Below are 12,023 nucleotides of genomic sequence, written 5' to 3'. Positions count from 1 at the left end.
GGCTGAATGTCACAAGACGTTGAATGAGACGAACAGAAGATGAAGGCAAAGAGGAGACACGGGTGAGGCTGGTAGAAGGAACTGGAACAGAATTGATGCAAATGAGCTCACGTTTCTGCTTTTCTTTCTTCTTATTCCCTTTCCTCCTTTCTGGTACTTACACTCAGAATTCCAAAGGGAGATTTAAGAGCAATTTGGAAATATGTTAAGTAAGACAACACCAGGTGGCAAATAGCAATTTAATTTTCATTGCCAACGGGGCTGAAGTCTCAGGGAGCTTTTTATTGGAAGGGCTGGAGGAGGGGAGAACCGTTAAGTGTGTTGTGATGAAGGCGGCACCAAGGTTGAGGGGGCTCGGATAAGAAATCCTTCCACGCCTGCATCACTTCCTGCTTTCATCTCCCCACTGCTGCAGAGTTGGTTGTACACTGAAGACATCCTGTCGGCGCCGGTGCTCGCAGGGAGCAGTGAGCTGAGGCTGCGAGGCTCAGGCTTCGGGAAGCAGGCGCTGCCTCCCGGCCTGTGCCTGCAGAGGGCGGGGCCGCCATGCAGGAGAAGCTGCCCGGTTCCAGGGGCCCCGCCCAGGGTCCTCTCTGCCCTCCAGACCCAGCCAGGGCGGTGCCTGCCTCTCTGAACAGAGGGTAGAGGTCTGCTTCTGAACTCTCTCACGTGCTGGTGCCCTCTTTGGGTTTTATCCGATGGGAAAACGGGATTTCTGGAATCCTCTGCTGTTTACACGGTGACACACAGACGTCACTGGAGGCACACTGGAAGGTCTTGGTGTTGCTACGGGTCCAGCCTCTGTGTCTGTCTGTGTCCCCAGACACACTCCCGCGGGGTCCGCTGAGGTTCTGTCCCCTGGGTGGTGGAGGATGAGGAAGACCCGACACCGTGGCCCCCGGCTGAATCAGAAGGAAGGAAGGGCTTTTTTTTTTTTAAAGTCACACGCTTCTTTTTTGCACAGGTCAGTAGGCGTGAATAGGAGAAGCGGGTGGGAAGTTTTGTTCCCAAGGGAACTGAATGTGAGGAGAGAAACGTGCAGGTGCGCTGGGTGAGTTTCATGAGACGTGGGCAACGTCCTCGGTGTCCTGCCTGGCCAGTCCCTCCATCGCGGACAAGAGGTGGTCTGCAGAGCGGCCAGACACATCCAGAAAGGCTGGCTGTGTTTTCCTCTCCCTCCTGCCCCGGCGGCCGTCCGGTGGTGGGAGGGCGTCCTGGGCTGCAAGGACAGGTGTCTGCGGGCTGCCCGTCTCCCCGGGTGTTGCTGGGGAGCAGCCTTGTCTGGCTCTCGGCTCCCTAGACTCTGGGTCTGCAGATCTTGCGCTATTTAGAAGTTCCCCCTTAAAAAAGCAGCGCTGTGGTGGGCGACTGAAGGCTGACGGTAAGCGCTGTTCTCGGAGGAGAGCTTGGGAGCTCTTTCCCTTGTTTTGGTATCAGGTTAAGGGCTGGGGCGTTAACGGGGATCAGACTGGGTGTCAGATCCTGCCCCAGTTTGTTCTGCTTGCTGGTCTGTCACTGGGGGTGTCCTGACGGTTGTGAGGGCTGAGTTAAAGCGTCCGAAGTGCCTAAGGGCTGGCCTCCTCACGAGCGTCAAATGTGTCCGGCGTTGGTCTGCTATTATTATTGGTGTCCATTTGCTGTGAGGTTTGCGACCTCCCGCCCTGGCAGCCGCCTGCTCTCTGCTGAGGAAGGGCCACAGCTAGAAGTTACTGGACATTTCCCGAGAGATTTGTCTCCAAGGCCTCATTTGTTTCCCTAAAGCTCCAAATTGGCTGGACCTTTTGCGTTCTGTTGAGTCGGCTCAGAGGTCTAGATCCACACGTACAACCGCCTTCCAACGCTCCTCTGTGTAGCAGGCCCTTCCTGTCAGATGCCCGAGAGTCTGGTCCCCATAGACAGCACCAGGCAGAGAACTGAGGTCTGGAGGAGGATGGTGGTAGAGGACCTGAAGGTGGTCGACCAACGCCGGAGCTGTTTCTGGATGAGAGCTGGCAGGCTCCTGCGATGCTGGGTGAAGGTGAGGAGGAGGAACGGTTTTGCCGAGGACGGTGCTCCAGGGAAACCTGGTTGGAGTCGACCTGTTGGTGGCAGGGGTCTGGGTGTGGGGCTGGGAGCAGCTGTCGCAGCAGCGGAGCCGACACTGTGTGGGTTTGGGCCACTGGCATTTCCTGCAGTCCCTGGGGTGGGGGGTTATCCCTACATAAAAGGGAGGGGCCGGGACACGGAAGGAGAGGTGGCTGCCCACGTTCACACACCTGGAAGAGGCTGCATGGCATCTGGTACCACGTCCACCTGTCCCCTGCCTGTCACCCCGTGCATGTTCACTGCTCTCCAGAATGAAGAGCTGTAACCCCACCTTGAAAGCCTGAGCCGTTCCCAGATTCTGGAGGGCAGGCTGGGCAGATCCCCGGTAGGCAGATGGCTCACGGGGGGCACCCCTAGGGGAGAGAACAGTCCCAGACAGGAGGGGACGTTTGTCCAGCCCGCGCTGACCCCGGGGCTGGTGCCGGAGCACTGAGTCCAGCAGGTGGTAAAAACGAAAGGCCTGCAGCCTGGACGTCTCCTTAAGACGCTGCTGGGCAGGGAGTTGGGGGAAGGACACACCGTAGCCTCAGGAGGACTAGAGCCTGAGGCCCAGGGTGGATACGTGTGTGGTGCAGCCCTCGTCAGAGCGTTTGGAGATGGAAGTGTCAGCGGGATGGCTGTGGGGCCAGATGGAGAAAAGGAGGTCTCCTTTGTAGCAGCTGAGAGAGTTCACTTCTCAAACAGACCTTTGACAGTCCTGGGCTTCTATGAACCACCAGGGAGTGATCGACAAGAGGCTGGTTCTTAACATCTGCCAGTGGATGGGTCGTGGCGGTGGGGCCTTGATACTGTGACCCGATTTCCCCCTTGGGCGAGTGCACACGGTTCAGGCCGGGTGGTGAGTAACAATCCTGATGGCGACACCCCTGGAATGTGGGTCCTGCCCCAGCTGTGCAGTCAGTGTTCACACACAGTATCTCACTGAGTTCCAAATAACCCCAGAGGCCAGGGCCACTCCTGTCCCCTCCCCCTCGTGAGAGAGGGGCCAGGAAAAGCTTGCCCTGCACCTGTCCCGAGTTCAAGTTCATGACCAAGCACCCTGCAGGTTTAGTGTGGTCATCAGCCTTTTCTTACTGAACTAAAAAGCCCCGTCTGAACCCGTCTCCACAGATCCTTTGGCCAAAGCAGCCTCCTTTTCGTCTTCCATTTCGAGTGTGTTTTCTCAGCTGACTGGGTCGTGGGCGAAGTGACATCACTGTCTGATCCGCATCTGAAAACATTCTGGCTCAGTGAAAACAGAGCGATCTGGAACGGGCTCCCTTAATTGCATTTGACCATTTTGGCAGCTGCCTGCACACCCGGGGAGCCGGCCATTCTGCAATTTGTTTTGAAAACAAGCTTTTCAGTCTCTCGGCTACGAGGATTCTGTGTGAAGGGTGTACACTGTGAATCACAGTTTCAAAGGAAGACAGCAAACACAGATCACAGCCAAGTGATTTGTAAAACTGGATTGCTGACAGAAATCCGGGAAGCAGCAAAAAAAACAAGCAAGCACAAAGACGCAGTCAAGCACCCGGCGGGGGTCGGCGTGCACCCAGGGAGGGGGCCCGGGGTGAAGGGCTGGGAGCCCAGGGTCCGGGCCCAGGGCGCTGTGCTCGCCCACGCTGGGGACATGAGCCACCTTCCACTGCTCCTAGCAGGTGTTCAGTTCATCCAGGGAACAGGGAACAGAATGTCTCTTCAATTAGATCCAATTAGACTCACTTAATTTTATCCTGTAATTGAAGTGTAGTTGATTTACAGTGTTGTGTTAGTTAGTTTCAGGTGTACAGCAGGGTGACTCGGGTACACACACACACATATGTATTCTTCTTCAGGGTCTTTTTCATTGTAGGCTTTTACCAGCTATTGAATAGAGTTCCCTGAGCTGTACAGTAGGACCTTGTTGTTTATCTCTTTTATATCCTGTAGTTAGTGTCTGTTAATCCCAAACTCCTAATTTGTCCCTCTGCCCAACTGTCATTAGCTCAGTCAGTCTAGATCGCGTTGGCGACTCCTTTCACGGACGCTGTGGTTTCTCTTCAATAATGAGGAGAACAGTAGCTAACACTTGTTGAGCTTTCAACCTGCAACACACGTCGAGTCTCTCGGTTCTCGCCGGCGTGTGAGCTTGGCCAGGGCAGGCACCTCGATCAGCTCTTCATTGCTCGGTGATGTCGCTACGCTTCCTGGAACAGCGCCGGGTGCACAGTAGGTGCTCCTGAGACGTTTGGTGGTTAAACGGACGGACGGACAAACCGACACCTGTTGCGCATCGGCAGGCAGTTCTCTCAGTGCCTCACGGGTCCCGCAGTCCCGGGAAGTAGGCATTTGTTATTGTCCTGTTTTACGGGTGAGCCCACTGAGTCCCAGACAAGGGACTCAGCGCACCTGCGGTCACACGGCTGCTGACGGCAGAGGCAGGGTCGGGCCCAGACAGCTAGAGCCCGGAGTCCGCTTCTGCACACGGTTGGTTTTCAAGCTTCGCGCACGCACTTTGGTTTCCCTCCATCTCCCTAAGTTGAATTCCCTTGAATGCTCTGCTAACAGGCCAGGCTAGTCTACACCAAAGCCTCCTTTACATGCAAAAGAAAACCTTTATTTTGCTCTTTTTAAAGCACTGAATATTCTTTGCTTGTGCCAGAGGGCTTTGAATTTGTTTAGATGTAGGAAAAAAATTAAGACTAAAAAACAGAAATATTACCTTAAGAAGAACCTTAAATTTATATTTTCTAATAGGTGGTATCAGCTATCACTATCTTTTTCATAAAAATGTATTTATATTCCATTTTGTCTGTAACACAGAATGAAAAATTGTTTCTAAGAAGTAATATGAGGCAAAGCTACCCAGGCCATAAAAGTGTGAATCTCAGTCTTTAATCCATAATTTTTACACAGCCTCACTGATTCTTGAGGGCAATTTTCTCTCTTTAAGACGGTCAGGTAGATGTAAGTGGTGCTGTGTTTGAGAGGCACAGGCTTACCACTGAAGAGGTGGATAAAAAGATACTATTTAACTACAAATTGAAGCCTATGCCGAGCTGTATCTTTTTCACAATAGAGACTCCTTATAGCGCGGGTACGTTTAGGTTTACTTCCTCAGGCAGAGGAAAATCAAGGGCAGTGTCTGTCTCACCGCGGTGGTCTCCCCGCTGTGTCCTCACCGAGGTGGTCTCCCCGCGCTGTGTTCTGCCATGCTCGCCGATGGAAACGCTTCAGCCTGACTTTGCACTCAGGGTTAACGTCCAACCTGAAAGCACCTTGTGTGGTGAAGCTCCGCCCCCACCTTCGCCACCATGTCCTGGCCTTTCCCAACCCTGGTGCCCGTCCCAGTTGACAAAAGTCATGCTCCAGCTATCACCAGCCCCACAGATGTCCTCTTTTGTATTTTGGAAGAGGATGGTAAGAGGAGGTAGGAGAACTTTGCTAAGGGTGTGACTGTCTCCTTTACATTTCTTGGGTTTCTGACTCCAATCCAGCGGAACCTGGAGGTGAGGGAGGACGTTGCATTAAACCCAGCCCTTCGTTGGTGGTGATTTTTGTACGTGACACCAGTTCCTCACAAAAAGCTCACTATTTCAGAGCCATAGACTCTTTTTTGTTTTGTTTTTTTGTGGGGAGGTAATTAGGGTTTTTACTAATTTTTTTTAACGTGGGCACTGGGGATTGAACCCAGGACCCCATGCTAAGCAATCACTCCACCACTGAGCTGTGCCCTCCTCAGCCACAGACTCTTAAGAGAGACCTTAATAACCATTTTGTACAACCTCTCAGGAAATTCAGAAATTGTATATTTGCTATGTCATTACTGAGTTATAAGAGGAGAAAACTGAAGTTACATTTGCATTCTGAAATATTTTTAAATATTGTTTTTTCTATTGGAAAATGTTTTATGATTAACATGGGAAAATATGGCTTTATAATTTGGGTCCATCTCAAATTTAGCTGAGTTAGTGGAAATGATCTTCATGGAACTGGACGAAGCCTCTTTTCTTTCAGACAACCTCTCCATTTGACTCGGGTTCTCAGACAAGGCAGATGTGAAATCTGAATCACATTTGAACGTGTGGAAAAAAACACCACGAAACTGTCAGATCCCAAAGGCCACTGCTAGCTTACATACTAAATTAGGAGGATTGGTCCCAGGAGAAAGCAGTTCATCTCCTGATTCAATTTTTCAAACAATGAGCATGAACCCTGGTTGAGTATTTATGCCTAACTTTAGGAGGCTCGTCAGCTTTTTCCTTCGTGCAATTGTAGAAGTTTCTTCCTTTGTAAGTGTAGACACTTTGGAAAAAAACAAAAACAAAAACAAACATTTCCTTACCAGTTTCCATAAGCCTTAGTTCTGTCAAGTTTCCTTGCTAAAACCATTAGCTTTTAATCTTTGATTTATTTTATGCTCCTTGATTGGGTCTAAGGATGTCTAAGTGTATGCAGACGTCCGATTTTCTAGTCCAGGTCTCTACATCTTTAACTTTTATGGGGAAAAACTGTTCCTCTTCTGCGTTTCCCCTGATTAATTCAACAAATCACACTCTGCTCTAAGGAACATTTGCAAATATCTGCTAGGATCTCTTCCCCACGTCCCCAGGGACCTCCTAAAGACTGTCCTGCCGCCTCCCAGGAGGGGCTCTTCACTGACCTAAGATGACCCCCTCCCCCGCCCACATTCGTCTTTCAGCTTTTCTTGGGGGGAAAGGGATTTTTGATCACTGGAAACAAATACCTCCAAATACATCGGACCTCAGAGGGGTTACATCACAACACTGCAATGCACGGGTTTTAAGCTGACCGGAGTGACTTAGTAAAGTTCTGAGAGGAGACCCATGATAATGTGGTGACGCTAATACCGCACATTTATTTCCCCAAGTTCCATGGAGAGTGAACCTCCACAGTTATATTTGATAGGTGTTGTGCTTTGCCATCACATAATGTGGTCTTGGCTGTATCAACACCGTTCCCAAGCACCAGTGATGATAAAAGCTAAGGACAGGATGCCATTCCATGCAGGCTAAAACAAGCTTAATTTCCTCGTCTGTGTATATTGTTTGTTTTTGGCTAATTTAAGGTGTTTTTCCTTTCATAGACTTTCAGATAAGGACACCACCTGCCACCATAGAGAGACTCTGGGTGGAGAAATGTCTCAGTTCTCCTCTCACCCTTTTAACCCCACACTTATCAAGGTTTCTGATTGTAACTCCAAAATGTTTTTCTTCTCGTTCCCCCACATGAAGATTAGAAAGGAAGAAGTAAACCTCTTATTATTTATTGATGACATGCTTGTCTGCATAGAAAACCCAGAAGAATATGTAGAAAAATTATGAAAATCAGCAAGAGCTTGGTTAGGTGGCTGAATAAAAAAGACAAAGCACAGATGCCAGTTGCATTTCTCTGTGCCAGCAGAAGTCGTCAGAAAAGGATAATTTTGAAAAAAGACACCATTTACAGTAGCAGCAGAAGTATAAAGGAGCAAGGGAGAAACCTTGTAAAATGAGCGAGCTCTCTGTGAACACATTTTAAAGCTTTATGGATTGACATTAAAAAGGGCCAAATGGGTGGAAAGCTATGTTGTGCTCGTAGCTGGAAAGATTCAGTATCAGCTGTTCCTACACTGATCAGCGCATTTTAAATCAAGGACCCAAAGGCTCTCCCCATCCCCCCTCGCCTGAACTTGACAGAATGGCCCTAAAATGTGTGAAGAGGAGCAAAGAATGGTCAAGAGGCTCTCGCAGACGTGCCTCGGCTGCCGTATCAGACTCCTTGTGTGGCGGTGAGGACTGCTGGTGCTGGCATAAGGTTAGACGGACAAAGGGAACAGACTAATGCAGGTGTGGAAGCTGCCTGTGACTGGACAGGCACTGAGGATCAGTGACAAAAGGGTGGACAGTTCAATAAATGCTAGTGATCCAACCAACTGGCTATGCATACAGAACAAAATGAAATTGGATTGCTCCCTACACATTAAAAATTTAATCTGGGTGAATCAAACACTTAGAATCAAAAGGCAAAAGAAAGAAAGAAAGAAAAAAGAAAATAATAAAAGCAAAAGGCAAAACTAAGAAAAAAATTAGAAGACAATTGGAATATATTTATAAACTTGGAATAGCTACAGATTTTCAAAATAAGATGTGAAAAGCAGGGAGAGAGTATAGCTCAGTGGTGGAGTGTGTGCTTAGCATGCACAAGGTCCTGGGTTCAATCCCCAGTACCTCCATTAAAAAAAATAAATAAACAAACCTAAATACCTCCCTCCACAAACAAAGAAACAGACAAAGCAAAACAGAAGACGTCAAAAGCACAAACTATAAAGGAAAATAATGACAACTTCAACTACATTAAAAATAAAAATGTTTGCTCATTACAAGGCAATTTATGAGAAAATTTAAAAAAAGTAACAAACTGGGAGAAGACATTTGTAACACATTGTTGAGAAAGGATTCATATAAAAAATATACAAAGTAAAGAAACAAGTAAATACAAAGAAGATGAAGGACCCAGTGGGGAAACAGGCAAAGGCATGGACAGGTGCCTGGCTGACAAGGAAACACAGATGGTTCATAAGTGTATGAGGCAGGAACAGCCCCACTTAGCAGTCAAGGCAAGGGAGATGACAGCCACTGATTAGATACTGTCCCACACGCACCCCCAAATTAAAAAGCCTAACAGCAGGAAGTGCTGGAGGGAATGTGAAGAAATGGAAGTCTCCACTTTGGAAGCTAACCTAGTGCTAATTTAGTGAAGCTGACATGTGCAGACCTACACCCAGGAAGCTGAGTCCTCAGGAGTATTTCTAGCACGCGTGCACCAGAAGAGTCGTGCAAGAAGCCCACAGCAGCCTCGTTCCTCACTTGTTCCTAACACTGGAAGCAACCCAGACGGTCATAACTGGTCGGGTGGACAGATGAGAATACAGTGGTCTTACACAACACACAGCGTGAAAACAGACTACAGCAGCACGTGTGAATGGATGTGAATTCCACGACATAATGTTCACTGAGGAAACGTGTACACCACACAATTTCATTTCTATGAAGTATGAAATAGGCAAAACTAAATATATTGCTTCAGGATATGTACTGACTGGGCAAAGCAAAGGAGAAGCAGGAAGTTGACGTGAACTTGAGGAAAGAGGAATGGGAGCCATTGAGAAGGGGCTTACCTAGAAACAGTGTTTCTAAGAAGGACCTGTCTCTTACGGAAGAGTCACGCAGATGGTTACCATTATCAGTCCTTACACTGTGTATACACAATCATGTAAAAGAAAGAGAAGCAGAGTTGGAAGAAACAGAGGCGGGGGGCGTGACAGAGACTTTCACCAGCTCAGCTGCACTCTTGTCCTGTGACGTCCTGGTGTCTTTATAGTAAAATTTCCTTCTTTATTCTTTGTTTGGGCTGAATAGTGTTTCCCCAAATTCATATGTTTTCCTAAAGCCCAGGGCCTGGGTGTGTGACTATATTTGGAGATAGGGTCTCTAAAGAGGTAATTGATGGGTGGGCCCTAGTCCTGTGTGACTGGCGTCCTCATAAGAAGAAGAGACTGGGGCACGGACTCACACAGAGGGAAGACCACGGGACCACACAGGGAGACGATGGCTGTCTATGAGCCAAAGAGGGAGGCACCTGAAGAAACCAACCCTGTCTGCACCATGACCTCAGAATTCCAGCCTCTGGAACCTCAAGACAATAAATTTCTGTCCTTTAAGCCCCTCAGTCTGTGGTCCTTTGTTCAGCAGCCCTAGCAGACTCACACAAGTAGTCTGAGCTGTTTCTGTCATCTGCCGAGTCCTGCCGGTGCACCTGCCCTGCACTTAGATCTCCGTTCCTGCCGGGCCGGTCCCCCACCCCGCCTCCCCCAGCTCACGCCTCCAGCGGTCTTGCTGATCCCCCTCCAGACGTGTTTCCTTAAATGAGGGCTGGGAATCCCTGCTGGGACTCAGGTGTCCTGTGCATTACAAGGACCACTTTTTAAAAATTTACTTACTTACTTACTTATTTATTTATTTATTTATTTATTTATTTATTTATTTATTTTATTGAAGTATTTACAATGTTGTGTTGGTTTCTGGTGTACAGCATAGTGATTCAGTTATATGTATATATTCTTTTTCATTATAGGTTATTATAGGGTATTGAATATAGTTCCTGTGCTCTACAGTAGGACCTTGTTGTTTATCTCTTTTATATGTGGTAGTTTGTATCTGTTAATCCCAAACTCTTAAGTTTGTTTTCTATGTCTGTGAGTCTCTTTCTGTTTTGTAAATAAGTTCACTTGTCTCATTGCTTTAGATTTTTGAGCAGGACCCTGTCTTGGAGTCCTTCTGCTCCCTGGCGTGAGCTCTTGGAGGGCAGGCAGACTCACACTCACCTCCGCCTGCTCTGGAGGTGCGAGCCTGGCGCACAGCAGGCCCTCAGAGCTGCTTGTTCCATGCTCACAGTCAGGCAGCTCAGTCCCCTTCCCCCGGAGGAGGCTATTTGGGGAAATACTATTGAGTCATCCAAAGCAGTAAACCCCAGTGTTATTCCTTTTATTTGTGTTTTTAAACATTTTGCTTTGAAATCCTGTATACATTCTGAGGAGAGGGAGAGGGGTATCTAACACGAAAGCCACTTTGCGGTTTTCAGTGTATTTTCCCTTAGAGTGAAAAGCAAATGTCACCACCCATAACTGCTACTCAACGTCCGGAAAGAAAGTACAGGATTAAATCCTGCAAGTGACAGTGTGTGTGGAGTGTGTCCTTACCCAGAAACGTGACAGCCGGCTGCCAGGTGACGCTTCCATTCGACGAATCCTTCCTTGGGCCGACTCTGTAACAGGCAGTGCAGAGGGTGGTCAGGACGCTTCCCCAATTCTGTGAGAGGAGACCGCAAACCAGAGAATATCCGATGGTGACATGTACGTGTGATGCAAATTCTTGACACAGGTAATGAGCTGGGGGTGGTGGGGCAACGCTGGCTGACAGTCAGGGAAGCCACGTGTGGGGTGCTCATTTGAGCTGACACCTGGTGACAAGAATCAGACTCGTGCAGGCTGCTGGGACGAGCATTCCAGAGGAAGGGAACAGACAGGGCAGAAGGCCAACAAAGAACAGAGGGACAGAAGGGAGGCCCCTTCCAGGGCAGCCGGAGGGAGCTGGTGGGAGGGAAAATGTGCGGGGAGGTGGGAGGCAGGGACCAGATCATCTCCTGAGGCTTAGCCACTAAGTATGGTGGAAAGTCATTTAAGGGTTTTAAAAAGAGGAGTGGCACAATCTGACTCATGTGTTTGAAAAGATCATCTGGCTTCTGTGTGGGAAATAGGTGGGGGCGGGGTGGGGATGGCAGGAGTGAAGACAGGCAGGTGGCTAGGGGGCTGCAGTAATCCGGGCACACGATGGTGGGGCCCTGGAGAGAACTGGACAGATTCCAGGGAGGAGGGACGCCTCTGAACTGTGAGGGGCACAGAGGTGGGGAAGGACTCTGGGTGACGGTCAGGTTGGTGGCTGGAGCACCCGGGTAGATGGTGCCGCCACTCACGAGATTCAGAAGCCGGGGATGGAAGCGGATTGAGGATGAGTGGGTGGGGTATCTGGGGTTCTTTTTAGATTTCAGATGCCTTGTCTGCATCCAGGAGGCAAAGTCTTTGGACAGATGGAAAGAGGTGTCGGGAATCAGAGGTGAGGTGGGGGCTGGATGACCATGCCCACCCCTCCAGCTGCCCATCTGTCTGTCTCTCTGTCAGGGTCATGGGTGCTATTTAAGCCCACGGACCGGCCGGGATTATCTAGGCAGCCAGGAGAGATGGAGAAGGTAGTGGGGCTGCCCCTTGCTGTGCCCCACGACTGAGTGACTCCTCAGAGTTGAGACATCCAGCCAAGGGCCGGGAAGGGAGCAGCCAGAGAGGCAGGAGAAAGATCGGAGCGTGCGACACCGTGGCAGCCCCGGGAAGAGAGGTGTCCAGAGCAGCGGAGAGGAGGGTG

The 12,023-nt window shown here is 49.3% G+C and overlaps 1 long non-coding RNA gene across 2 annotated transcripts; it reads left to right on the top strand.

Annotated features, from left to right (window-relative positions):
• The first annotated feature begins 751 nt into the window (after positions 1 to 751).
• Positions 752 to 9,821, top strand: LOC141576027 (uncharacterized). 2 transcript variants are annotated; one of them, XR_012504214.1, is made up of 4 exons: positions 752 to 964; positions 1,762 to 2,017; positions 2,770 to 2,923; positions 3,196 to 9,820. It is a non-coding gene; the product is annotated as an uncharacterized LOC141576027 (long non-coding RNA). The 2 variants fall into 2 exon arrangements; XR_012504213.1 differs by having other exon boundaries at positions 752 to 2,017; positions 3,196 to 9,821.
• The last annotated feature ends 2,202 nt before the right edge of the window (positions 9,822 to 12,023 follow it).

This window comes from Camelus bactrianus, chromosome 35, assembly GCF_048773025.1.
Source record: "Camelus bactrianus isolate YW-2024 breed Bactrian camel chromosome 35, ASM4877302v1, whole genome shotgun sequence".
Taxonomy (NCBI): Eukaryota; Metazoa; Chordata; class Mammalia; order Artiodactyla; family Camelidae; genus Camelus; species Camelus bactrianus.
Note: the sequence above shows the minus strand (reverse complement) of the source record. Positions and strands in the feature narration are given on the sequence as shown.